Source organism: Theropithecus gelada, chromosome 15 (assembly GCF_003255815.1).
Source record: "Theropithecus gelada isolate Dixy chromosome 15, Tgel_1.0, whole genome shotgun sequence".
In the NCBI taxonomy this organism is placed as follows: domain Eukaryota; kingdom Metazoa; phylum Chordata; class Mammalia; order Primates; family Cercopithecidae; genus Theropithecus; species Theropithecus gelada.
The window spans coordinates 66,665,290-66,682,124 of record NC_037683.1 but is presented as its reverse complement, the minus strand read 5'-3'; the positions used below and the strand labels follow the sequence as shown (position 1 = coordinate 66,682,124).

Below are 16,835 nucleotides of genomic sequence, written 5' to 3'. Positions count from 1 at the left end.
ATGTAATGCTATAAAAGAACAAAGAATAAAAACTGCACTTAGAAATGAAGGTATAGTAAACGAAATAAAGTAATCTGATAGTCATTTGTCCAATTAAGTTGAAAAAGTCACAGAGAAAGTAGAATGAAAAGATGAAGAGATAGAAAATAGGACAGACAGGTAAGAAAAAACATCAGCCAAGAAGGTCTACAATCTAAATAACAAATTTCAAAAAATAAGAGATACAATAAGAGAGGGCGGGAAGAAATGATCAAGTAAATAATATCAGGAGAATCCCCATAACTGAAGAGCATGTGTTTCAGGATTGAAAAACTGATCAATAGGAATGCAAAAAGACCCGTAAGCAAGACACTTGATTGTGTCTTAGAAAACTGGGAATAAAGAGAAGATCCTAAAGCTTCTTGAGACAAAACAAAACAGAAACCAAAGCAGGTTACATATCAAGAAATTTAGCGACCTGTGAAGGAGAAGGAAAAGCAATGACGTAGAGTTTCTCAACAATTCTGGGAGCTAAAATATTGTGGAGCAAGTCCTCCAATATTCCGAGTGAAAGTTATTTTCAACCTAGAACTCTGTGCTCAGCCAGAATAAAAACAGTTCCAGACATGCACGCTCTGTGGGAAAAAAGACCTGGAAGCAACCTCCCTCAAGGAACTATTGGTGGATACGTTCCACAACATGAGGGTATATAATCAAGAAAAAGACACACATTCAGGAAATAGGAAACTCACCTCCAGGAATGAGGAATAAGACCTTCCCAGGATGGATGTGAAGGAGACCCAAGGACATCAGTTGAGAGCTGTGCCTTCCAAATTTTGATGTGCATAGGAATTACCAGGGGATCTTGTTGCAATACAGATACTGATTCAGAAAGTCTGGGTACGGCCTAAAATTTGGCGTTTTTAACAAATTCCCTCAGGATGCTGGGGCTGCTGGTTCAGAGACTACACTCTGCATATCAGGGGTGTAGAGAAAAAACAGTCCAAATTGTACCAAGACGACGACGGTACAGAGACAGAGACAGACATTTATTTCCATCTCGGAGATAATCGGGAATGAATTAGTGTAAGTCAATAACCGTATAGTAGGGGAGGGAGAGGGATGGAGGACAAGGAGAAAAGGATTAATATTTCACGTAAACATAAATGAAGAAAAAACAAGGAAGGGGCTGTATTGAGGGCAGCCGCATACATCCAACCTTGCCTCTAGTAGACACCTGAAGAGGAAGGTTGGACCACCCTAACGGATTCAGATTCAGTAGTCTGGGGGGCGTCTCTGGAGTGACCCTGGAAGATGCTCCAGAAAGCCTAGATGCGGACCACAAGGACAGAAGACGCCCCTTTCCCTGCCCAGCAGGGTAGTAGGCAGGGCCTCAAAGCGCCCAGCCCCAGGCCTCAGGGGGCGGGGCATGGGCGGAGCCTTTTCCCTAAATTGGCGCGCCTGAGCGGCGCTGGGATTCGGATTGGAGGCTTTGGAACCCGGAAGCAGTTGGCAGCTCTCGAAAGCGGCCGCGGATCGGGGAATTCTGCTAGCGCCACCGCTGCAGAATGGTGGGCGGCGGCACGATGCGCAGGCCCGGCGCGGGGGCGGGGTCGCAGATACTGCCAGAAAGGGTGTGCGGGCAACGCGGGTCACTTTGGGTGACAGCCAGGGCACCAGGAGGCACCTCGTTTCATTCATGCAGTGACTGTTAAGCTTGCTGTGTGTCCGGGGGCCGCGGTTTGCTGCGGGGACCCTCCCCAGGGTTGCTGTTTAGCGCTCTGTAGGGGGTTGGACCAGGAAAGTAGCGCCTCTGCATATTCTGCCCAGCTCCTCTTGGCGCATTTCCTGGGGAAACTGATTAAGCCAACCCACGTTTCATTCATTCGCCCAGCCAGATAGATTGGGAACCGATTACATACCAGACATTGTGCGGGGCGCTGCGGATTTGGGGTCAACCTGCCTGTCCCTGCTCAGTGTAGAGTCTCCGGCCTGGGGAGGAGGAGCACAAGCGAATATGCATTCTACTGTGACTTTTTTTGGGGGATTATAACGCTGGTGTGTAGAAAGTGCCGTGGAAACACTGAAGGAGGATTTAACAAGTCCCAGGGGGTGTTAAAGAAGACTTTTAAGACAACTCTTTGAAAATGGGTTTTGAAGGCAGAGAAGTAAGAGTCTGAGACGTAAAAGTGTAGGAGATGTTTGAGCATAGCGGAGCGTTCGGCTTGGTTGGAGCCAGGGAAATGAGAAAGCAAGAGGGACCTGATCATAAAAACACTATGAGAGGGGAAGGGGAAAAAGTATGTGCATTATCTCATACTTTACTACGATTTCGGAAGTTATGTAACCACTACAGTAGCAATAAGGGGAATCAGGAAAGAACTGCCACTGTGGTAACTAAAGTTTTAGAAAACTTAGTCTGGCAATGTTATAAATCGGACACAGTGAGACATTCTTGGAGGGCTTAATGAACTAGTAAAGGGCCATGTGTATAGGCATTCTTCATATTGGGTCATGCATTCTAGGAATACCAGGGTAAAGGAGAAATGCAGCCTCTGAAGGGGACAGCTCTCCTAAATTCTAGTTGTTAGGGATATGGAGATGCTGAACTAGTGTGTGAGTTAAGGCAGAGCTGAAAAACTTCTCTCTGAAGGTTTAGTGAAGAACTACTTTGGTGACCTGAGGTGCTTAACTAGAAATACAATACCACAAATGAAGGCAAGTCTATAGAGACTATAACCATAATGGCTAGCATTTGCATATTATGTGCCAGGACTGTTCTGTGTATTTTTACATATAATAACTTATTCCTTGTAACAATCCTATGATAGAGATACTGTATGCCCTTTTTGCAGATGAGAAAACAAGGCACAGAGAGTTTAAGTAACTTGCCTAAGGTTGGAAATCAGCTGGAAATACGTAGGGTCAGGACTCGACCTAGGCAACCTAACCTTTAAGCAAAACTGCCTTTTAGCAAGGCAGATTAAGCCTTTTCTGACATCTTCAGTTGGAGCCATTCTTTGAAAGTCTGACCAAAGACAGTTATAAAAACGGAAGATAGGATAGCTCAGGACTTCATATGTTCCTACTGTTCTATATTTGCAGTTGGAGAAGCAACATAATGAAGTGGTTGAGAATCTGCTGTGGCGCCAGGAGAGTTACTGCAATTACTAAAGACAATTTGGAGAACGGAAGTTTTGTGTGCCAATTTTCAGTGTGAAAAAACAGTTGGATGTAAAGAAAAGTAAATTCTGTGAAGCTGATGTCTCCAATGACCTTCGAAAAGAAGTAGAAAATCATTATAAGCTCTCTTTACCTGAAGATTTCTTTCACTTCTGGAAGTTCTGTGAAGAACTTGATTCTGAAAAACCAGCTGGTGAGTTGCTCCAGAATCATTCTTGTATAAATGGAAAAAGTAATGTAATAGGAAAATGGGATGGGTGTGGTGGCTCACACTCTGTAATCCCAGTTGAGGCAGGAGGATTGCCTGAGACCAGAAGTTTGAGACCAACCTGGTCAACACAGCAATACCTCTTCTCTACAAAAAAATAAAAATAAATAAAATAAAATAAAAAACTAGGCATGGTTGCATGTGCCTATAGTCCTAGCTACTTGGGAGACTGAGGTGGGGGGATCCTTCATTGAGCCTAGTAGTTCGAAGTTTCAATGAGCTATGATCACACCAGCCTCAGTGACAGAGCAAGACCCTGTCTCTAAAAAATATAATTGGCCAGGCATGGTGGCTCACACCTGTAATCCCAACACTTTAGGAGGCTAAAGCAGGCAGATCACTTGAAGTCAGGAGTTCGAGACCAGCCTGGGCAACACGGTGAAACCCTGTCTCTACTAAACATACAAAATTTAGCTGGGTGTGGTGGCGCATGCCTGTAGTCCCAGCTACTCGGGAGGGTGAGGCACAATCATCACTTGAACCTGGGAGGTGAAGGCTGCAGTGACCCGAGATTGTGCCACTGCACTCCAGCCCAGGCAACAGAGCTAGACCCTGTCTCAAAAAATATATATATATAAAAAATAATTTTTTAAAAAAACCTAACCAAGAATATTAACAGCTCATAGAAAAGGAATGTTTTCCAAGATGTTTCTAGTAAGAGAAAATATAGTAAGAAATATAGATTAATGCTATAATAATGCCACTGTCACCTATTTTATTGGCAAAGGTAAATAATTTCATCACGTTCTGGGGGAATGTGAAGGAAAGTAAGCACTTTCATATGTTGCAGGACTTTGAATATGATTTAACAGTTCTGCTTCCAAGAACTTGTCTTATGGATTAGATAAACTAAGAATTATATTTGAGGATATTTAAACAAAAAAATGGGAAATGGCTTAAATGCCTACCAATAATACATATATTCAGTAGATCTTAATTGTTTTAAAAGAATGAGGCAGATTTTTAAGAAATAATAAACTATCATGCCTGAAATATGTTAAGTGAAAAAGAACAGTGTATAGAGTATGCTACCATTAGTACTTTTTTAAAGGGGGAGGGGGAGTATACACATATCCCTATATACTTTTCTATGTGCTTACTTTGTCTCTGAAAGGAGAAAGAAACTCTTAATGGGCTATGATCATTACTTTGCACTATATACCTTTTGCACTGTTTTAATTTTTTAACTAGTAAGCACTGTCGTACATTATTGGTAGAAATGTATATTTATACATATTCTGAATTTTGCCAATGGATCAGAACTGTGTAGCAGTTTCTTTGAAAAGTCATGTCTGTGTACAAACATTAGCAAAGATGTTCACTGAAACATTTTTAGAACAGAAAAAAGAAATAGTAAATGTCCATCAGTAAAAGAATAGATGGTTACCTCTTTATAATGCAGTATCATGCCCTATTAAAAATCATGTAAAATAACATTGAATAGCATGGAAAATATTCGGAAAATTTAAGTGGGTCAGGATGGAGGACAAAAGCAGATTACAAAACAATCCATCTCAGTTTGTTACATATTTGTATCTGTTCATGGGCGTGGAGAGTATGGAAATTTGTTACTGTATACTAGACTATTAACTGTGTTATCTTTGACTAATGAGATGGATGGTTTTAGTTTTCTTGTTGCTTTAAAAATTAGTATATCCTCTCCTAAGCTCCACTTGAGCTGAACAATTTTTCCTGTCCAATTATCTCCATGCTTCTATTCATGTTATTACCTCTTACAGGAATTTTTTTGCTTTCTTCATCCTTGCCTCCTTATAAAGGGTCCTGCCTGGTGTTCTCCCCTCCCTCTTAGAAGCAGCAAGGACCCGTTTGAAGTTATACATTGTACATTGCACAGACTTCATGTCTTTGTGGTTTAGTAGTACTGACTGTGATCTGTGAATAGAGAAGGGAGATGGAATCATCTAGGGTTAGGGTTGGCCAAATAGATTGTCAAAGAGTCAAGGGAATCTGGTGTGCTAGCTGAGGCAGAGGAAAGAGGGATAAGAAATGTTTTTTACTTTTTTTTTTTTTTTGGAGACAAAGTCTTGCCCTGTCACCCAGGCTGGAGTGCAATGGCATGATCTCATTTCACTGCAACTTCTGCCTCCTGGGTTCAAATGAATCTTGTACCTCAGCCTCCCAAGTAGCTGGGATTACAGGCATAAGCCACCACACCTGGCTAATTTTTGTATTTTTAGTAGAGACAGGGTTTTGCCATGTTGACCAGGCTGGTCTGAAACTCCTGACCTCAGGTGATCAGCCTGCCTCACGCTCCCAAAGTGCTGGGATTACAGGTATGAGCCACCATGCCTGGCCTGTTTTTCACTATTCTTAATCCACACATTTTTGCTATCTTTCTCTCCCTTAATCTGTGTGTACTACAAGTAGTTGAGGCTAATTGCAGTGTGGTAATGGGCCTGTAGGAATACAAACCAGTCTCGCTTTGGCTAAAATAAGAAACAACAGGATTGTTTGAGATGTTAAGTTAATACAGTGGTAAATTTCAGAGGAAATCCTAAAAAGTAAATGCCACTTTTCTGTTACTCTGACTTCTTTTCCATTGAATGTTTGTAACTGACATCTTCACACATAACTCAAGATTTTCTTTTACTTTAGAAACTTTTTTAAGACAATTGCTTAGAAATAGTTTACTCACTAAAAGCATTATTTCCTGTCTGCAGAAAGTATTGTCTAAATTTATTTGCTTTATAGATCCACTTTCTGTAAGCCTTTGACTTCAGTTAGTTGGTCCTTATGATATCCTTGCTGGAAAACATAAAATGAAGAAAAAATCAACAGGCCCGAATTTTAACCTTCATTGGAGGTTTTACTATGATCCTCCTGAGTTCCAAACCATTATTATTGGAGATAAACTCAGTACCACATTGGGTATTTCAGGTAAAGGATCTTTTCTTTGCCTCTAAAATACAGCTGCTGTCCTGCTAATGAGGATAAATAGTTATTCATTAGCCTCACCCAAGGTGAAAGGCACATTTTCCCCTATTGGTGGATATATGAGCCATCTGTTGTTCTTGCTGTTACCATTTTAACCTTCCCTAGGATGGGTAAACTCTTTAGGTTTAATCTCACTGGTTCTTCCTTTCCTTGTAAACTTTTTTTTCTCTTTTGGGTTCAGAAGAACTCTTTTGGCCCAAGATAATTTAGAGCAGCTGTTGTGACTTGTGCTTAATAAGCTATGTGCTTCCTGGTGCCAGAGTGGCAACTGGGAACTAAGAGTGATCTCTGGAGTCACACTGGTCCTCTTGTTTATTATCTGTGTGATCCTGTATCATTAGTGACTGTGACTTTCTGTGACTCAGTTTCCTGTCTTGTAACAATAGGGATAATTGTACATATGTGATAGGAATATTATGAGAATTAAATGAATGCATACAAGATACCTAGAAGGTTAAGAAATAGAGAAACTCCACTTGTCTGCTTGTACCAGTAGAGATGCTATCCTTTAAAGTGAAGATTAAATGTAAGGTAATAGAAGAAATGTGTCCAGGAAGAAGTACTGTAGTACAGTAGAATGCACATGGTGCTAGGAATTGAATTATACTGTAGCCAAGTATTTATCATATAAATGATACATCTGATTTTAAACACTTGTTTAGAGTTCATTACTTGTGTATAATTCAAACAGAAAGGTTTAATGTAGTCAAGATTTATCATAGATGTTCCTAAGAAACTTGGAGCTTAAAACGATAAATTTGTTTCAATTTTAAAAAATGCCCTTATAAAAGAGGCCTTTAAAAAGAGGGAAAAAAATAGGGGTAAATTGTCTGTAGACCTAAAATCCCACTGATAATATAAATTATGGACAGCTAAATTTTTAATGTCTTTTGCTTAAACAGGGATTCTCCTGATGAACTTCTTGTATATGTTGGTATAAATGAAGCAAAGAAAAATTGTATAATTGTTCCAAATGGAGATAATGTATTTGCAACAGTCAAGTAAGAATATTTTATCTCAAATTCTCTGATGTTTATGTAAGTTTACAATTTTTATACTATATTAGTCCATTACAAAGCGGGTTTGCGGGGCTGGGCACAGTGACTCACACCTGTAATTCCAGCACTTTGGGAGACCAAGGTGGGCGCGTTGCTAAGGTCTGGACTTCGAGCCCAGCCTGGCCAACATGGAGAAACCCCATCTCTACTAAAAATAAAAAATTAACCAGGGGCATGGTGGCACACGCCTGTAATCCCAGCTACTCAGGAGGCTGAGGTAGGAGAATCGCTTGAACACAGGAGGTGGAGGTCGCAGTGAGCCGAGATTGTGCCACTGCACTCCAGCCTGAGCGACAGAGTGAGACTCCATCTCCAAAAAACAAAACAAAGCAGGTTTGAGGCAAGCCTATAACTGTAGATTTCTAAAGATAATTTCCATGACTTTTGAAGGAAGTCTTATCTATACTGTTATTTTGTCACTCTTCACCAAAAAATACACGTTTTATGTAACTATTTTGCTTAATACACGACCTCAGATGTTCCATGGCAAAATCAAAAGATTTTTTAGACATCTACTTTTAAACACTTGTTAAGAGTTCATTACTTGTGTATAGTTCAAACAGAAAGGTTTAGAAGTAAAAAGAGATGCTCATAAAATCCTTGGAATGGCTGAGGGGACAGGCTGAGCTTCCAGGAATGACAGTTGTGTGGCTCACAGTGGATTTTATGTCTCTGCCACCACCACCATCAGGAAGCTGGGAAATCAAGAACTGCTGCCACAATGGGTGGCTCTAGGACCATATTATCTTGGGTATAACCTGTACCAGGTAAATGGATGCCTTACCCGTTGCCTCTCAGCCCCCATAGAGCTAAGCACCAGGTGCTGGGATCTCAGCTACAGCTGCTGCAGAACTATCAGATGCCTCTCCAGCTGTGCTCACTGATGGAGACCGTGGAAGCACAGCCTCCACCTGTTATCTCTTCTGCCTCTGAGACTTCAAACTATTGCAGCTGTTTGAAAGAAGCTAGGTCCCGTGTGGAGCCTGGGCTGAAGAGTAGTATGGGAAATGCAGCAAACTTTCATGAGGAAGGGATTGGAATAGAGCTGAGTGATCCAGTCTATGCTATGTCAGCCACAGACGTGACTTGAAACAATTTCATTGTCAGCAGCTGTGTAGTTTGCATTGTAATGAAGAAAGCAAACTTTATCACTTCAAATACAAGTATATTATGTTTCATTTGATCTCTTTTAGTACTATCTCTTTAAAGGGCTTTTGTTCCCTGTGATTTGATAATATAAATTTGCAGTAAAGCAAATTCAAACTAAATCAACCTAATACAACCACTAGACTGTGCTACATACATACTGGTGTATCTACGGGGCAACTACATTGTAGATGTCCAAAAATGTTCTTTGTTTTCTAATACCTCTCAGTTTCCTATAAAACCTTGCTTGGTATTTGTAATGTATAAGTTCTTTTAAACTCTTTGGATTTACTGTTCAATGTAAATTGGTGCCATCTTTATTAGAAACTGTTGCTTACTGTCTGTCTCTTGCACTAGCATGTAAGCTCCATGAGGGCAGAGGCTTTGTTTTGTGCACAGTATCTGCCCCATAGTAAATGCTCCATAAATATTCATTCTACAATACTTTGGCACCTAAAAACACCTAATTTTTTCAGGCTGGCCAACATAATGAGACTATCTTTAAAAAAAAAAAACAAAAAAAACCTAACTTTTCATTTGTATTACTAGTCATGTTTGTCTTAATAGAAATCTTTTTTAAAAAGAAAGGTAATAGTGGTCGTCTAACATAACCCTAGACTCTTCTGGTATCTTTTTTAAAGCTAACTCGAGAACCCAAAGAAAAAAAAATACATGGGTAATAATATTTATAATTTAGGTGGAGATCAGCAAGTGATTACTTGAGGAACTGCCTTCAATAATTTGTCTCCAACACAGGAGTAAAAAAATTACTTGAGATATAACTATTTTAGTACTTTTCAAGTATAACGGTTTTAGTTTTTTGGGTATCACCTCCTTAAATCAGCTAATCAGAACACTTAATTTCTTTATATATTTTAAAATCTATTTTTATGGCAGATGGAGTAAGGTCTTTCAAGGCAGACCTTTGATCAACAAATTTTTATGCCCAGAGAAAGAATTGTCTCTGCAAGATTTAATAGTAACTAAAGAAATGAAAATTAAGCCAGCAAAGATTTTTAAAGGTTAAAGAATAGTACTAACCAATGATGATTAGGGTATAAGAACCCTTACTGATGTGTTAATTGGTAAAACCTTTGTAGAAAGCAGTTTGAAAAATGTTTAAACCACCGTATTCTAAGATTTCTTGACAGATGACATTGCCAGGCACCCTATGAAGTACACATTTATACCCTTAAGTTAGCAATTCCACTTACAGATATTCATCAGATATTCATCAAAGGGATTTTGGACAGGTACAGAAATATGTGTGTTTATTACAGATTGTTTATCAAATGAAAAACTGGCAACAACATATCCAGCAATAGAGAAGATTAGGTAAATTTAAACTATCCATATACTATAATAACTTGGTATTGATTTGTTGAATTTGTTATGAAGTGGGCAAATAACAACAGTGTAGAATGATTCCGTTTCATACTGTCTAATGCATACGGAAATAAACATATTCAGTTTTTAAGTATCTTTGAACAACAAAGTTAGGAATGACTTTTTTTTTCCTTCTGCCTTATTTTGTTTCCTAAAATAACTAGGGTAAATAGTTTTGACCTTGGGTCAGGGACTTTTAGGGTCAAAACTATTTGTGATAACAAAATATTATTTTTGCACCAATGGCACAAAGGTAATGGTAGATAATACTGTTGTCTCCTTGGCAGGAATCAAGATAGTGCCACAAGAGTAGCAGCAATCATTGCATTACTCACAGCAGTAACATGCAAATGTATTTAAGAATGTTTGTGATGGAGCCAGACATGGTAGCTACTCGGAATGTTGAGGTGGGAGCATTGCTTGAGCCCAGGAGTTCAAGTTTATCCTGAGTAACATAGCAAGACCCTGTCCCTGGAAAAAAACGTCAGTGATGGAGTATACATGTGTTAGCTGTCTACCATTGAGTATCTCTCTTCAACATTCTGTGATGAAATAGGAAATACATAGACAGCATTTCTCATACTGAAGTACTGTGGTTTGTCTAAGGGGAAAAAAAAAGCACTTGTATGATTGAGTTCTGAGATGAACTTTTTCCCACTTTTAGAAAGAGTGACTCACTGACAAAGTCTGGTTATTCGAGTCTAGATACTGGCAGAAATATTTTCAAATGAACCAAAGAAAACAACTATTTTTTGTCAGTGATAAAATTCAAGGTTTCGAACAAAAATAAATTGAGAAACTTGTAATACCAGCGTGAGCTTGATAGCTTTTTTTTCTAATGTTATGTAATGGAGTGAATTTGATATATAAGTTTCAACATTTACATCTGTAATTTAGTGAACCACTATTTCCAAAGGGCCATTGCATGATGCCATATAACATGCATGGGTACAAATTCTTTTGCATTCAAGGAATTCTAATGGATTTAAAGTAACAGCACAAACTGTTCATGTTCATGGTTATGGCTTCAGTTGCACATTGCACCGTATCTTTAAGCATATCACAGCAAAGTGTTAGAGTAGGTTTAGGCAGAGACAAAAACTTAGAGATAGTTCATAATAATGTCATATGTATGGGAAGGCAGCTACCAAGTGCCTTCAATAGTGGCGGAGGTAAAAGAGGATATTTTATGTGGGCTTTGATGGATGCCTAAGAACTTACTAGAAAGAATGGGAAGAAGGATGTTTTAGGTAAGGGAGCAGTATGTGTGTGAAAGTGTGGAAATACATGGCACAGGGTACTTGAATGGATATATGCCATGCCACAGTGTTGAGGAAGACTGTAAAGATTGATTCACATAGGACTGACATCAAATTTGCATTTTATGATTGATAGAAACATATCCTCTAGACATACAGCTGGTAATAATTGAAGGTAAGATTTAGTGTAACTGTGTGCTGTAATCAGAAGTTAGATTTTGGTGGCTTGGGTTTCTGTGACAGTTTATTTTTATTATTATACTTTAAGTTCTAGGGCACATGTGCAGAATGTGCAGGTTTGATACATAGGTATGCATGTGCCATGCTGGTTTGCTGCACCCATCAACTCATCATTTACATTAGGTATTTCTCCTGATGCTATCCCTCCCCCAGCCCCCCACTGCCCGAGAGGCCCCAGTGTGTGATGTTCTCTGCCCTGTGTCCAAGTGTTCTCATTGTTCAATTCCCACCTATGAGTGAGAACATGCGGTGTTTGGTTTTCTGTCCTTGCAATAGTTTCCTCAGAGTGATGGTTTCCAGCTTCATCCATGTCCCTGCAAAGGACATGAACTCATCCTTTTTTATGGCTGCATAGTAATCCATGGTGTATATGTGCTACAGTTTCTTAATCCAGTGTATCATTGATGGACATTTGGGTTGGTTCCAAGTCTCTGCTATTGTGAATAGTGTGTGGCACTTTAATCTACCAGCTGTACTGGTAACTCTACTGGTTTAATCCACTACCTCTCTGAACTTGGGTAAGTTGATTATCTTCTTTGCCTTTTTTTTTTTTTCCTGATAAGTAAGATGAAGCTAAGACTAGCACCCACTATAAATGTTCTAAGCCTTTTGATAACAGTGTTGTAGGGAGTACTACAAACTCTCAGATGCCGTCAGTGAATAAGAGTGAGTTTCTTCCTAGGAGCTGTTACTCCCTGCACCTTTCTTCTTGGGAGTCTGGCACCCCTTCCCGCTCTTCACTTTACTCCTGACCTTTTACATTGATGGCAAAAATCTTAACCTGTTTGTGATAAAATATAAAATTATTTCCGTAAGTGGCATTAGCATGCTGTATATTTACATACTTTTGAAAACTACTTTGGATTATTCTTTTGTATAAGCTTATAAAGTAGCTTTGCTTTCCTTTTACGTGTTCTAAATTTTTCTTAACACAAATTTCAACATTAAAAAAAAAAAATCTATTGACCTTATTGTAACAGTGTCCTCTGTTTCTTTAAAAATGAAAAAAAAAAAAAAAAAAGGCCAGGCACAGTGGTTCATGCCTGTAATCCCAGGACTTTGGGAGGCCAAGGTGGGCAGATCACCTGAGGTCAGGAGTTCGATACCAGCCCGGCCAACATAGTGAAACTCTGTCTCTACTAAAAATATAAAAATTAGCTGGGCATGGTGGCATGCACCTGTAATCCCAGCTACTCGGGAGGCTGAGGCAGGAGAATCACTTGAACCAGGGAGGCAGAGGGTGCAGTGAGCTGAGACCCTGCCATTGCACTCCAGCCTGGGCAACAAGAGCAAAACTCTGTCTCAAAAAAAAAAAAAAAAAGAGATAGAATTTCATTTTTTTGTTTGTTTTTTGAGACAGAGTCTTAGGCTGGAGTGCAGTGACACAATCTCGGCTCACTGCAACCCCCACCTTTCAGATTCAAGCGATTCTCATGCCTCAGCCTCCTGAGTAGCTGTGAATACAGGCGCATGCCACCACACCCAGCTAATTTTTGTATTTTTAGTGAAGACAGGGTTTCACCATGTTGCCCACGTTGGTCTCAAACTCCTGACCTTGAGTGATCCGCCCACCTCAGCCTCCCAAAGTGCTGCGGTTACAGGCGTAAGCCACCATGCCTGGCCCCTGAAAAATTTTTTGATGTCTACTTTTTTTTCTGTTAGGTCAGACTTCTCCGAAGTAGTATGCCATATCTTAGTATCAAGTAATACAACTTAAAACTTGACTAATCTCAGTTTTGTAACTATTCATTATATCTTTATTATAGACATTAGAGTGCTGATATAAATTTGAATCATATTTTCTCTCTGTGTGACTGGCAGTTTTTATTAATATTGCTTTTCTCTTATTTGAAGAAAACTATTAGGGATCTTGAGAAAAGTGTTGGTAAGTATTCTGTGGACTTATTCTTGCATGGAATTTGACATTTTTAAGTTGGCTCAACTTCCAACGGTCTTTGTACTTAGTATAGTGGCCTGCAACATAATGAGGACTTTTACTTCTTTTTCAGATTACTTTTGATGAAAAAAACATAAAGAAGTTAACAGATGAAAACCAATCTCTTGAAAAACATAGATGAAAAACTCACAGAAACAGCCAGAAAACTGGGGTACTCACTGGAATGGAGAACCATGAAGATGAAACAGAGAGATAAGAAAGTATGACTTCAATCTGTTGACCTCTTGTTTTGCTATTTAGCAGATTTTTTTCCCCTCTTGAATCCTTCCCATCTCTACCCTGCCTTTCTCTTCTGTATTCCTATCTTAAGAGCTGGATGCTGTCCCTTAGGGGTGCTAGGAGGATGGCACTGAAATGGGGATCAGATGGCTCCTTTGGGTTGGTACACTGGTTGAATTGCATCACTGGTGATATCACTGCTGTGGTTGAGTAACTCATGCCGGTATTTACCACTCTTTTAATCTTGTTTTATCAGTTAATCACTTCATAAAGTTAAGTGAAAGCTGCTTTGTACATAATGAAATTTACATAGGTACATTTTCTTCAGTAAACATTTATATCAGCAGTGCTTCTTCCTTTTTCCTTATTGATCTCATCACTTCCTTTTGCATCTCTCCTAATGTCTGCAATGTGAGGGGAGAATTTTGTAAAGGAGCAAATACTTCTTAGTGTTGGATTCTTTTGGTTTTCAGCTATAGATTTCAGATTAAGTTAATGACAGGCTGGAAGATTTCTGCCTTGGAGTAAATGAGAATTCTGTAGGAGTTTGTTCTTATGGCCTCTAGGGGAAAAATAACACTTGTCACTGGAATGAGGGCTCCCCAGTCTCCTCCAGCCTCTCACTGTTTGTCTGCCCTTGCTGGTTCATCTGAATGTTCTAAGCTAAATGGAGAACTTGTTATTCTTTAATAAACTAGCACTGGTAATGAAGTACCTTAGTGTACTTAGGCATTAAACCCTACTTCAGTTCCTTCTCTGATGTTGATTCAGCTTTAAGGGTGATATTCTGATAAGTTCTAGGCACTCTTTCTTTAGTCCAATAGATTGGAAAGTTTCTTAAAATGTACGTTTTAATGTACAACATGGCATTTTAAAGTTAAGGTTTTTTATTGCCATTTACCTTTCTGGTTATCATAGGAAGCTTCTCCCAACTTGTGACTAGGAAGAAGGGTAGCATTTGTAGCCTAATGTATTCCTAATTTGTTTTGACTGAAGTCTAAGCATCAATACACATAATAGCTGTTAGCCAATTATTTAATCAGTCTTATTTTTCTACCACAAGCTATATTTCAGAGGAGATTTTCTTAATTCTTCCCCATAAATAAGATATGATTCAGGTTTAAATTTCATACATATTTTTGTCCTAGACCCCGCCCCCATGAAGTTTCATTTTAGTATTTGTTCTTTATATAAAAACAGATGGTAAAAACAAAGACAAAAAAGAACTTACAAGACAATCATGTTTTTAATCCTTCCCCGTTGATGATTATACTTTCATACCCTTTTCTGTTATTGTAAGGTTGTTCTTCTATTGTTTTTGTGAGATCTTCATTTAATTCATATTTTTCTACTGAAGAAATAAGTTCCACTAGTATATGTGAGTTAGTGGCTTTGTCCTTGTGTGTGAGTGTAAGAACGTCTCCACTCTGGTATGATAGAGCACTGTATAGCACACTAGAAATCAGTGTTTCTATACCAACAGTAACTTGGCATACTTTGGAATGCAGAGCCCTTATAAATTATATCATTTGACTCCCTACAACAAATCTGCAAAGTTAGGATTATCATCCTATTTTATAGATAAGTAAATTGAGGGTTATAGAAGTTTTGTGTCTTGCCCAAAACCTTAAACGACACATGGAAAACCCAACTTCATATTTTCCATATTTGGCATTCTTTCCACCCATCTTCTAACTAATTGGTTTTCTGCCACTTCACCTTTTCCATACCTAGATTTCTTCATAAGGAACATTGGTTAAATATGCATAAAATGATGGTGTGTCACTCCATCCACCTGTGATCTGATGCTTCAGGATGTCACCCATTCCTATACAGTTTTCCTACATTTGTAATCTTATTCTTCATCATAAAATTACAATTCTGATGACTTCTTAATTGATACCTCTTTATGGACAATTAGTACAGGTAATCATCTGAACATGTATCTACAATGTACAGGTAAAAAATGTACAGGTAAAACATGTACAAGTAAAAAATCTGAACATGTATCTACCATGGTTCCTACTGTATGTTGGTCAGCCTGAGTTGGCAACTATAGCACTGCTGTCTTTTTCTTTATCACTGCTTTATGTCCTGCCTTTTACACTTAGGAATATGTTATGTATATCGTTTCATATTGCCAATTTAAGATCTACCTCATAATTTTGAGTGGCTGCAGAATACTGTGCTTATGTTTAAAGTTTGGGTTGCTTAAAATTTTTCACAAATACAGACAACCCTGCCATAGATATCCTTTTATACCTTTATTCACATACTTATCTGGTTCTTTTTTAGAAGAAATTCCTAGACATAGACATAGTATTACCAGGTCCAAAGAAGAGTGTGTGTGTGTGTGTGTGTGTGTGTGTATAGTTTTTCTTTGCTTGTTTTTAATTTTGGGGGGTTTTCTTTAGTGCTTTTGGTTTTTCCATGCTGGTAGATATAAAATTCTGCATTGTTTTAATTAGCATTTCTTTACTTATACAGGACATTAAATATTTTTTACTTTTGTTGGCCATTGCATTTTTTTTGACTGCCTGAACTCTACCCATTTTTCTATCAGGGTTAGAATTAGTCTTGTTCTTACATGTGTTCTAATTTGGATGTTAGTCTTTTCCTTTGTTAGACTTCTTTATAATTTAAAGACATTAATTTTCATTTACTGTTATATTTTGCAGATATATTTTATCAGTTAATTTGTCTTCTTGATTTCACTAGAGTTTATTTTTATACAGTCAACTTTTTCTTCTCCATCACAAAATTATTTTTTTAATTTACCATCTAGTAGTTTTATGATTTTATTTTTATATTTAATTCTGAAATCCGGCTGCAAATTATCTTTATATAAAGATTACGATAGAAGACAATGACTTCATTTTTTCCCAAGTGGTAAACAGTTGTATAATAACTTCCTTTGAATAATCTGCCCTTTCTGGCAGCTTAATAAAGGCTGATGAAAGAAGCAAGAGACTGGGAGAATAGGGAGATTCGAGAGAAAAAGTCTTTAAGATATAGAGACTTAGGTGAGAAGCCTTTAAAATTGGAGTTTGTAAATATACAATCATGTCATCTGCAAACAGGGACAATTTGACTTCTTCTTTTCCTAACTGAATACCCCTGATTTCTTTCTCTTGCCTAATTGCCCTAGCCAGAACTTCCAACACTATGTTGAATAGGAGTGGTGA

General features: G+C 38.4%; 1 pseudogene; it reads left to right on the top strand.

Annotated features, from left to right (window-relative positions):
- The first annotated feature begins 1,311 nt into the window (after positions 1-1,311).
- Positions 1,312-16,835, top strand: part of LOC112607726 — a 21,632-nt pseudogene continuing 6,108 nt past the window's right edge.